Source organism: Oncorhynchus gorbuscha, linkage group LG10 (genome assembly GCF_021184085.1).
Source record: "Oncorhynchus gorbuscha isolate QuinsamMale2020 ecotype Even-year linkage group LG10, OgorEven_v1.0, whole genome shotgun sequence".
Classification (NCBI taxonomy): domain Eukaryota; kingdom Metazoa; phylum Chordata; class Actinopteri; order Salmoniformes; family Salmonidae; genus Oncorhynchus; species Oncorhynchus gorbuscha.
In genome coordinates this window covers 11,413,337-11,424,261 of record NC_060182.1, presented here as the reverse complement: position 1 = coordinate 11,424,261, position 10,925 = coordinate 11,413,337, and the positions used below count along the sequence as shown (strand labels likewise).

General features: G+C 55.2%; 1 protein-coding gene across 2 annotated transcripts in view; it reads right to left on the bottom strand.

The window, feature by feature from the left end:
* LOC124045541 (rho GTPase-activating protein 39-like) overlaps positions 1 to 10,925 on the bottom strand; it is a 177,170-nt gene that overhangs the window by 72,316 nt on the left and 93,929 nt on the right. Inside the window, exon 1 of one of the 2 annotated variants that reach the window (XM_046364896.1) lies at positions 1,152 to 1,321. The exons of the other annotated variant lie outside the window; for it this stretch is intronic. The gene's annotated coding sequence lies outside the window, so the exon portion shown is untranslated. Of the gene's footprint in view, positions 1 to 1,151; positions 1,322 to 10,925 lie in introns of those variants that run through there. 2 annotated transcript variants of the gene reach the window in all.

Here is a 10,925-nt window from a genome sequence, read left to right as displayed (position 1 = left end):
TGTGTATATGTGTGCGTGCGCATGTGTGTGTGTGTGTGTGTTTCTTGCATGTGTTGAACGACTGCACAGTCAAAATGCTGTTGTTTTGCTCCAAACCCTTATCCAGGTCAGGTTACCTCACAGGCTACAAAGCCTTTGACCCCTGAACCCAGACTAACCCCATGGAACCCTAACCCTCTGAAACATGAGCCCACAAATCTCCAGCATCCATGTGGTTCTGCTCAGAGTCATGTCAAACTCTAGAACTCTTTATTCAGGCCAATCAAAAACAGGAGGATGAGGAGGGAGAGGAGCAGGGGGAGGAGGAGGTGGAGGAGGAGGGAGAGGGGGAGGAGGGAGAGGAGCAGGAGCAGAGTAAACATTTTTATAATCCCCCCTCACACACACACACACACACACACACACACACACACACACACACACACACACACACACACACACACACACACACACACACACACACACACACACACACACACACACACACACACACACACACACACACACACACACACACGTGTTACTGTCAAGTTCAACACAACAAAAGCAATACCTTTGGGAAACAGTGCACATTATTACATTGTACACGTTCTGCCTGTGGACATCTGTTCTCCAATGTGCCAGCAAAAGTGAGGAAGAGGGAAAGTGGTGTTCCTTTCACCTCTATAGTGGCATCCAGGTTAAACCAACTCCAGCTACACTCGATCCCTGAATCCACTTGTTTAACAAGCAACGCCTCATTTTCACCTAATTCTCTCATTCTGAAAATTAACCACATACTGTAGAGGGAAAACATTACTTAACAGTTAGTGGTTAGTTCGTTAGCTAGTTGACATTTCACACAGATTGCCAGAGTTCAGTAAGTAACTAACGTTATAACTTGAACGGCAAGGAGTCGTATACCAGTTAATACCATAGAGAATTGGTTAGGTTACTAATGTTAGCTCATCTGATGTTGTAAAGTTAGCTAGCTAACGTTAGCTGTCTGACTTTATAAGCAAGCTAATGTTCACACCATAAACTCAATCATTTGATCAGATAAGTTGGCTAATGTTGCTCAACATTTCTCTGACTAGCTAAGGAAGAATTTGATCCAGCCAACAAGATACTTAACAATGCTAATACTCGTCCCACCACACTTTCTCCCTCACCTCAAACTTTCAGTTTCGGCTCATGAAATATGCTTCATCACCTTCTCATCCCTGGCTGCGTGGTCAGGCTTCTCACCCAATGTCACCTTCTTAATTATTGTCCAGGGGGGACGCTGCTGTAACTGGTAAATTGGTCCTCTTCTCTCTTCAGTCGAGTGCTGCGCTGCATTTTGCTGTTATGTGAATGATTGTCTGAGCCTTGGATTACAGCCAGTACTCCTCAAAACGCGCATCACTTGTTCACTTACAGCCAGTAGTGATCCAACCCCCCCCCCCCCCCAACTTTTCTCATTGGATCTACACGAATCACATAGGTCACCTATTTTGGATTTAAAACCACAAATTTTGCCAAAAGGTGACTAATTTGCATCCCTGAAGGAGTGGGAGGAGAAGGAGGTGGGAGGAGGAAGAGGAGAAGGAGAAGGAGGAGAAGGAGAGGGAGGAGGAAGAGGAGAAGGAGAAGGAGGAGAAGGGGGAAGAGGAGAAGGAGAGGGAGGAGGAAGAGAAGGGGAAGGAGGAGAAGGAGAAGGGGGAGGATGGGAAGGAGGAGGACGACGAGGAAAAGGAAGACGAGGAGGAAGACGAGCAAGAGGAGTAGGAGGATGAGACAGGGAGGAGGAGGAGGAGGACGGAGAGGAGGGGCAGAAGCAGGAGGATGAGGAGATTAAGTTAAGAGCCTTTAGAACGCTTGGCTAACTCAATATGGACATGGAGAGACAAATTGAGTTAGCCGTCAGCGAGTTTCAACCCAACAGAACAGAGCTCTCACACTCCATTTGTGGCTAGAGACGTCACGTCCTCACAACACTCAATGCCTTAACATCTATCTCTGTCACTGTAGGGCAGCACATGACAGATATGGTGTTACAGTCACACACACACACACACACACACACACACACACACACACACACACACACACACACACACACACACACACACACACACACACACACACACACACACACACACACACACACACACACACACACACACACACACACACACACACAACTGAGTACAGTTGCTTTCTCCATTTGTCTTATGTCTTTGCTTCTGAGACATACTGTATAAAAAAAGGCTGATTAAATAATGAGAAGAGAGGAAGAAGACTGTGTTTCTGGGTGGGGACAGAAGGGGACTTCCAGGACAGAAGGGGACTTCTAGGCTTTTTGGGATGGTGCCATCGTGACTTGGGCCGGAAACTAGACTGGGTGGAATTTTGTGATGTGTAAACAGAACATAAACATAAACAGAACCAGTTCAGTGGTTCTGGATGGAGTACCGCCATTAGAGTAGGTATCCCCTGACAATGACATACTGTAGACTCTCGTTGTCACCACCACGTTAGTCTATAGAGCCAGCAGGCAGGAGGTTGGATACCTAATGACATACTGTAGACTCTCGTTGTCACCACCCCGTTAGTCTATAGAGCCAGCAGGCAGGAGGTTGGATACCTAAGCTACACAACCATCAACCATCTAATAACCATCAACCATTCAACAACCATGAAAATAAACATCAATAAATACAGAACTATATGCATAGACTCAGAGCTGTGTGGAAACTGTGCCAGCCCTTCCCTCCCAGCCCTTCCCTCCCAGCCCTTCCCTCCCAGCCCTTCCCTCCCAGCCCTTCCCTGCCAGCCCTTCCCTGCCCTGCCAGGCCTGCTCTGCCAGCCCTTCCCTCCCAGCCCTTCCCTCCCAGCCCTTCCCTCCCAGCCCTTCCCTCCCCTGCCAGCCCTTCCCTCCCAGCCCTTCCCTGCCAGCCCTTCCCTGCCCTGCCAGCCCTGCTCTGCCAGCCCTTCCCTCACAGCCCTTCCCTTCCCTGCCAGCCCTTCCCTGCCCTGCCAGCCCTGCTCTGCCAGCCCTTCCCTCCCAGCCCTTCCCTTCCCTGCCAGCCCTTCCCTGCCCTGCCAGCCCTGCTCTGACCAGCCCTTCCCTGCCAGCCCTTCCCTTCCCTGCCAGCCCTTCCCTGCCCTGCCAGCCCTTCCCTGCCAGCCCTGCCCTGCCAGCCCTTCCCTTCCCTGCCAGCCCTTCCCTTCCCTGCCAGCCCTTCCCTTCCCTGCCCTGCCAGCCCTTCCCTTCCCTGCCAGCCCATCCCTTCCCTGCCAGCCCTTCCCTTCCCTGCCCTGCCAGCCCTTCCCTTCCCTGCCAGCCCTTCCCTGCCCTGCCAGCCCTGCTCTGCCAGCCCTTCCCTCCCAGCCCTTCCCTTCCCTTCCCTGCCAGCCCGTCCCTGCTCTGACCAGCCCTTCCCTGCCAGCCCTTCCCTTCCCTGCCAGCCCTTCCCTGCCCTGCCAGCCCTTCCCTGCCAGCCCTGCCCTGCCAGCCCTTCCCTTCCCTGCCAGCCCTTCCCTTCCCTGCCAGCCCTTCCCTTCCCTGCCCTGCCAGCCCTTCCCTTCCCTTCCCTGCCAGCCCATCCCTTCCCTGCCAGCCCTTCCCTGCCCTGCCAGCCCTTCCCTGCCCTGCCAGCCCTTCCCTGCCAGCCCTTCCCTGCCAGCCCTGCCAACCCTTCCCTGCCAGCCCTGCTCTGCCAGCCCTTCCCTTCCCTGCCAGCCTTTCCCTTCCCTGCCAGCCTTCCCTGCCAGCCATGCTCTGCCAGCCCTTCCCTGCCAGCCTTTCCCTTCCCTGCCAGCCATGCTCTGCCAGCCCTTCCCTGCCAGCCCTGCTCTGCCAGCCCTTCCCTGCCAGCCCTGCTCTGCCAGCCCTTCCCTGCCAGCCCTGCTCTGCCAGCCCTTCCCTGCCAGCCCTTCCCTGCCAGCCCTGCCAACCCTTCCCTGCCAGCCCTTCCCTGCCAGCCCTGCTCTGCCAGCCCTTCCCTGCCCTGCCAGCCCTTCCCTGCCAGCCCTGCCCTGCCAGCCCTTCCCTTCCCTGCCAGCCCTTCCCTTCCCTGCCAGCCCTTCCCTTCCCTGCCCTGCCAGCCCATCCCTTCCCTGCCAGCCCTTCCCTTCCCTTCCCTGCCCTGCCAGCCCTTCCCTGCCCTGCCAGCCCTTCCCTTCCCTGCCAGCCCTTCCCTGCCAGCCCTTCCCTGCCCTGCCAGCCCTTCCCTGCCAGCCCTGCCAACCCTTCCCTGCCAGCCCTTCCCTTCCCTGTCAGCCCTGCTCTGCCAGCCCTTCCCTTCCCTGCCAGCCTTTCCCTTCCCTGCCAGCCCTTCCCTGCCAGCCATGCTCTGCCAGCCCTTCCCTGCCAGCCTTTCCCTTCCCTGACAGCCCTTCCCTGCCAGCCATGCTCTGCCAGCCCTGCTCTGCCAGCCCTTCCCTGCCAGCCCTGCTCTGCCAGCCCTTCCCTGCCAGCCCTGCTCTGCCAGCCCTTCCCTGCCAGCCCTGCTCTGCCAGCCCTTCCCTGCCAGCCCTTCCCTGCCCTGCCAGCCCTTCCCTGCCAGCCCTTCCCTTCCCTGCCAGCCCTGCTCTGCCAGCCCTTCCCTGCCAGCCTTTCCATTCCCTGCCAGCCCTTCCCTGCCAGCCATGCTCTGCCAGCCCTTCCCTGCCAGCCTTTCCCTTCCCTGCCAGCCATGCTCTGCCAGCCCTGCTCTGCCAGCCCTTCCCTGCCAGCCCTGCTCTGCCAGCCCTTCCCTGCCAGCCCTTCCCTGCCAGCCTTGATCTGCCAGCCCTTCCCTGCCCTGCCAGCCCTGCTCCACCCTGCCAGTCCTGCCCTGCCAGCCTTGCTCTACCAGCCCTTCCCTGCTCTGCCAGCCCTGCTCCACCCTGCCAGTCTTGCCCTGCCAACCTTGCTCTGCCAGCCCTTCCCTGCCAGCCCTGCCCTGCCAGCACTGGTCTGCCAGCCCTTCCCTGCCAGCCCTGCTCTGCCAGCCCTTCCCTGCCAGCCCTTCCATTCCCTGCCAGCCCTTCCCTGCCAGCCCTGCTCTGCCAGCCCTTCCCTGCCAGCCCTTCCCTTCCCTGCCAGCCATGCTCTGCCAGCCCTTCCCTGCCAGCCCTGCTCTGCCAGCCTTGCTCTGCCAGCCCTTCCCTGCTCTGCCAGCCCTGCTCTGCCAGCCCTGCTCCACCCTGCCAGTCCTGCCCTGCCAGCCTTGCTCTGCCAGCCCTTCCCTGCCCTGCCAGCCCTGCTCCACCCTGCCAGTCCTGCCCTGCCAACCTTGCTCTGCCAGCCCTTCCCTGCCAGCCCAGCCCTGCCCTGCCAGCACTGCCAGCCCTCTGCCAGCCCTTCCCTGCCAGCCCTTCCATTCCCTGCCAGCCCTTCCATTTACATTACATTTAAGTCATTTAGCAGACGCTCTTATCCAGAGCGACTTACAAATTGGTGCATTCACCTTATGACATCCCTGCCAGCCCTTCCCTGCCAGCACTTCCCTGCCAGCCCTTCCCTGCCAGCCCTTCCATTCCCTGCCAGCCCTTCCATTTACATTACATTTAAGTCATTTAGCAGACGCTCTTATCCAGAGCGACTTACAAATTGGTGCATTCACCTTATGACATCCCTGCCAGCCCTTCCATGCCAGCCCTTCCCTGCCAGCCCTGCTCTGCCAGCCCTTCCCTGCCAGCCCTGCTCTGCCAGCCCTTCCCTGCCAGCCCTTCCCTGCCAGCCCTTATATTCCCTGCCAGCCCTTCCCTGCCAGCCCTGCTCTGCCAGCCCTGCTCTGCCACCCCTTCCCTGCCAGCCCTGCTCTGCCACTCCTTCCCTGCCAGCCCTGCTCTGCCACCCCTTCCCTGCCAGCCCTGCTCTGCCAGCCCTTCCCTGCCACCCCTTCCCTGCCAGCCCTGCTCTGCCACTCCTTCCCTGCCAGCCCTTCCCTGCCAGCCTTGATCTGCCAGCCCTGCTCTGCCAGCCCTGCTCCACCCTGCCAGTCCTGCCCTGCCAGCCTTGCTCTGCCAGCCCTTCCCTGCTCTGCCAGCCCTGCTCCACCCTGCCAGTCTTGCCCTGCCAACCTTGCTCTGCCAGCCCTTCCCTGCCAGCCCTGCCCTGCCAGCACTGGTCTGCCAGCCCTGCTCTGCCAGCCCTTCCCTGCCAGCCCTTCCATTCCCTGCCAGCCCTTCCCTGCCAGCCCTGCTCTGCCAGCCCTTCCCTGCCAGCCCTGCTCTGCCAGCCCTTCCCTGCCAGCCTTTCCCTTCCCTGCCAGCCATGCTCTGCCAGCCCTTCCCTGCCAGCCCTGCTCTGCCAGCCTTGCTCTGCCAGCCCTTCCCTGCTCTGCCAGCCCTGCTCTGCCAGCCCTGCTCCACCCTGCCAGTCCTGCCCTGCCAGCCTTGCTCTGCCAGCCCTTCCCTGCCAGCCCTGCTCCACCCTGCCAGTCCTGCCCTGCCAACCTTGCTCTGCCAGCCCTTCCCTGCCAGCCCAGCCCTGCCCTGCCAGCACTGGTCTGCCAGCCCTTCCCTGCCAGCCCTTCCCTGCCAGCCCTTCCATTTACATTACATTTACGTAATTTAGCAGACGCTCTTATCCAGAGCGACTTACAAATTGGTGCATTCACCTTATGACATCCCTGCCAGCCCTTCCCTGCCAGCACTTCCCTGCCAGCCCTTCCCTGCAAGCCCTTCCATTCCCTGCCAGCCCTTCCATTTACATTACATTTAAGTCATTTAGCAGACGCTCTTATCCAGAGCGACTTACAAATTGGTGCATTCACCTTATGACATCCCTGCCAGCCCTTCCATGCCAGCCCTTCCCTGCCAGCCCTGCTCTGCCAGCCCTTCCCTGCCAGCCCTGCTCTGCCAGCCCTTCCCTGCCAGCCCTTCCCTGCCAGCCCTTATATTCCCTGCCAGCCCTTCCCTGCCAGCCCTGCTCTGCCAGCCCTGCTCTGCCACCCCTTCCCTGCCAGCCCTGCTCTGCCACTCCTTCCCTGCCAGCCCTGCTCTGCCATGCCAGTCCTGCCCGCCAGCCCTGCCCTGCCCTGCCAGCCCTGCCCTGCCAGCCCAGCTCTGCCACCCCTGCCAGAGAAAAGGAGTGAAAGAGAAATAGAGAAATCTCTCCTTCATTTAACAGCTCTGTTCACTAGTAGTGCAGCAAATGAGATGGACAACCAAGCAGTAGAGCAGAGACCCTGGGAGATGATGTCACCACTATGCAACTGTCACACAATAAGAGATTGTGTTTTAAACAGGGAGGGTCTCCGTTTGGAAGCGTCTGTTGTAACGGCTCATTTAGGTTGACCCGGTGAGGAATGCTTCCCCATAAACACACCTAAATCCCACTAAGAAGCATCCTGGCATGGGAACCTGTTTCAGTCCCGTCCCATCAGGTCCCTGTCCATAAGCCATGCCATATGCCAACTGATGCCCATTAGCTGTCCGACACATGCACATACGCACGCATGCACAAACACACACACACACAAACACACGCACGCACAAACACACAAACACACGCACGCACGCACAAACACATATACACACATATACACACATATACACACATATACACACACACGCACGCACGCACGCACGCACGCACGCACGCACGCACGCACGCACGCACGCACGCACGCACGCACACACACACACACACACACACACACACACACACACACACACACACACACACACACACACACACCCACCCGCCCCTCCACAGGTCTGTCTCAGGAGTGGGAGAGGGTGGCAGGTCCATCTGCTGCCACATAGACAGTCAGCCTGATGTCATGACAACCCACCACAATCACATCACTGTTAGCGCTGCCAGGAGAGATTATAAAGAGTAGAGATCACATGGAGACAAATCTCCAGGGGGGTACAGGCGGACTGACGTGTGGCAGAGATAGCTATTGGAATAAAGACAGACAGACAGCTATTGGAATAAAGACAGACAGCTATTGGAATAAAGACAGACAGACAGACAGCTATTGGAATAAAGACAGACAGACAGACAGACAGACAGACAGACAGACAGACAGACAGACAGACAGACAGACAGACAGACAGACAGACAGACAGACAGACAGACAGACAGACAGACAGACAGACAGACAGACAGACAGATAGCTATTGGAATAAAGACAGACAGATAGCTATTGGAATAAAGACAGACAGACAGACAGACAGACAGACAGACAGACAGACAGACAGACAGACAGACAGACAGACAGACAGACAGACAGACAGACAGACAGACAGACAGACAGACAGACAGACAGACAGATAGCTATTGGAATAAAGACAGACAGACAGACAGACAGACAGACAGACAGACAGACAGACAGACAGACAGACAGACAGACAGACAGACAGACAGACAGACAGACAGACAGACAGACAGACAGACAGACAGACAGACAGACAGATAGCTATTGGAATAAAGACAGACAGACAGATAGCTATTGGAATAAAGACAGACAGACAGACAGACAGACAGACAGACAGACAGACAGACAGACAGACAGACAGACAGACAGACAGACAGACAGACAGACAGACAGACAGACAGACAGACAGACAGACAGACAGACAGACTCTCTGAGAGAACAGGAGACCTGCAGCACAGAGGGCGGCTTAGGAGGAAACTCCTCTAACGATTAGATCAGATGAGACACTGTTAACTGTGGATGAAAAGAAAACATACTTTACAAACACTAAGAAAACAGCTCCAACTCTTTATTAAGGGACAACTTCCCATGGAACTAGGATAGTCAGTGTTTCACTGTAACCCCTTGAGCTAGAGATTTAAAAATAGAACGTATTTTTAAACAAATAAGTGATTTCATATTACAAGAAACACTCCCCAAGGTCTTGTAGTCCCTCCAGCTCTATGGTTTAGCGAAGTTGTGTGTTTATAAAAATAGGCCAGAGCCGTTGGTGTTGTGGGCTGTTTTGGGTCCACATTGGCAACAGCAACAGAGTGGCCTCCTTTCATCTCGCTGTGTAAAACCGCTTGGCTTTAATCTCACCCCCTTTTGTTCCCCCCTTCTACGTCATAGACAAAGCTGTCACCAGAAGCAACATAACGACTATTATAGACCAATTTAAACCGACGCTTCCCTCTCAACAACCAAAACACACATATAGTGCCTTCAGAGAGGATTCACCCCCCCCCCCCACCGAACAGCCTGAATTTAAAATAACTTCCATTTAGATTGTGTGTCACTGATCTACACTTAATACCCCGTAATGTCAAAGTCTAGGCCTCTGATTACGGCACAGAGTAACGTATACACACACACACACACACACACACACACACACACACACACACACACACACACACACACACACACACACACACACACACACACACACACACACACACACACACACACACACACACACACACACACACACACACACACACACACACACACACACATTCTGGCCTTTCTCTCACAGTGAAACTCAAGTGGTCACATCAGATAGTTAACCAACCCCACTGATGACCCTGAGCTTTCAGCCCAATCATCCATCACCTTTATCTGTCCCCTGTACCTCCCCTAATTCCCCTACAGGATCCCATCCATTACAAACAGCGGACCCCCAGATCCAGCCTGCCCCACGTAGGGAGGGGCCCATGGACTCGTGGGTATCCCAGAGATAGCTCTCCCTTCGTGGGGACAACCGGTGCCTGAAGCAGCAAACTACTTCAGTCTCCAGCCTAACTGCAGACGCTCATCATACCAGTGGAGGCTGCTGAGGGGAGGACGGCTCATAATAATGGCTGGAAAGGAGTCAACGGAAACCGTGTGTTTGATGTATTTGATACTATTGCGCTCCAGCCATTACCACGAGCCCATCCTCCCCAATTAAGGCAACACCAACCTCCTGTGCAACACACCCACCAACAATAAGCCAGGCACAGTCACCCTCCTCCTGTCCTAGTTCTAATAGTGGTATGTGTTAAGGCTACCAATTTACTCTCAGAAAGTTAAGATGGTGGTAGTTCACAAACACACACTCAGACGCACACACACACAAATGTCAATCATACGTTGGGGCTAGGCTGGTCAACATCCCAGAATTCCTCACCTGCCTGTCCAGAGAGCGTAAAGAGATGCGTGTTAACATTGAAGGCTGATTCCATTGGCCCAGCCCCTGCTAAAGGACACTGAGCTGAGCCACCAACCTTCAATCTGTTAACCTAGGGATGTTATCTGCCCTTGACCACTCCTCCCACCCGTACAAGAAGAGAGGTCAAAGACAGAGAAAGAGACAGAGACACAAACAGAGACAGAGAGGGACAGAGAGAGAGACATACAAGAGAGAGAAGAGACAGAGATACACAGAGAGAGACAGAGAGAGAGAGACAGACAAGAGAGAGAAGAGACAGAGATACACAGAGAGAGACAGAGAGAGAGAGAGACAGACAAGAGAGAGAAGAGACAGAGATACACAGAGAGAGAGAAGAGAGATCGAGAGAGAGAGATATAGAGAGAGAGACAGAGAGAGAGAGAGAGAGAGAGAGAGAGAGAGAGAGAGATACACAGAGAGAGAGAGAGAGAGAGAGAGAGAGAGAGAGAGAGAGAGAGAGAGAGAAGAGAGAGAGAGAGAGAGAGAGAGAGAGAGAGAGAGAGAGAGAGAGATAGAGAGACAGAGAACTAGAGAGAGAGGAGAGAGAGAAGAAAGTGGAGAGAGAGTGAGAGGATGAGAGAGAGTGAGAGGAGAGATAGATAGATAGAGAGAGAGAGAGAGAGAGAGACATGGAGTGGCCATGACGTAACCAGTGAGAATGGATGAACGGTTAGTGGAGAGGGAGAGGAGAGATAGAGAGAGAGAGAGTGATAAGAGAGGAGAGAGAGAGAGAGAGATAGGAGAGAGAGAGAGAGAGAGAGAGAGAGAGAGAGAGAGAGAGAGAGAGAGAGAGAGAGAGAGAGAGAGAGAGAGAGAGAGAGGACAGAGAGAGA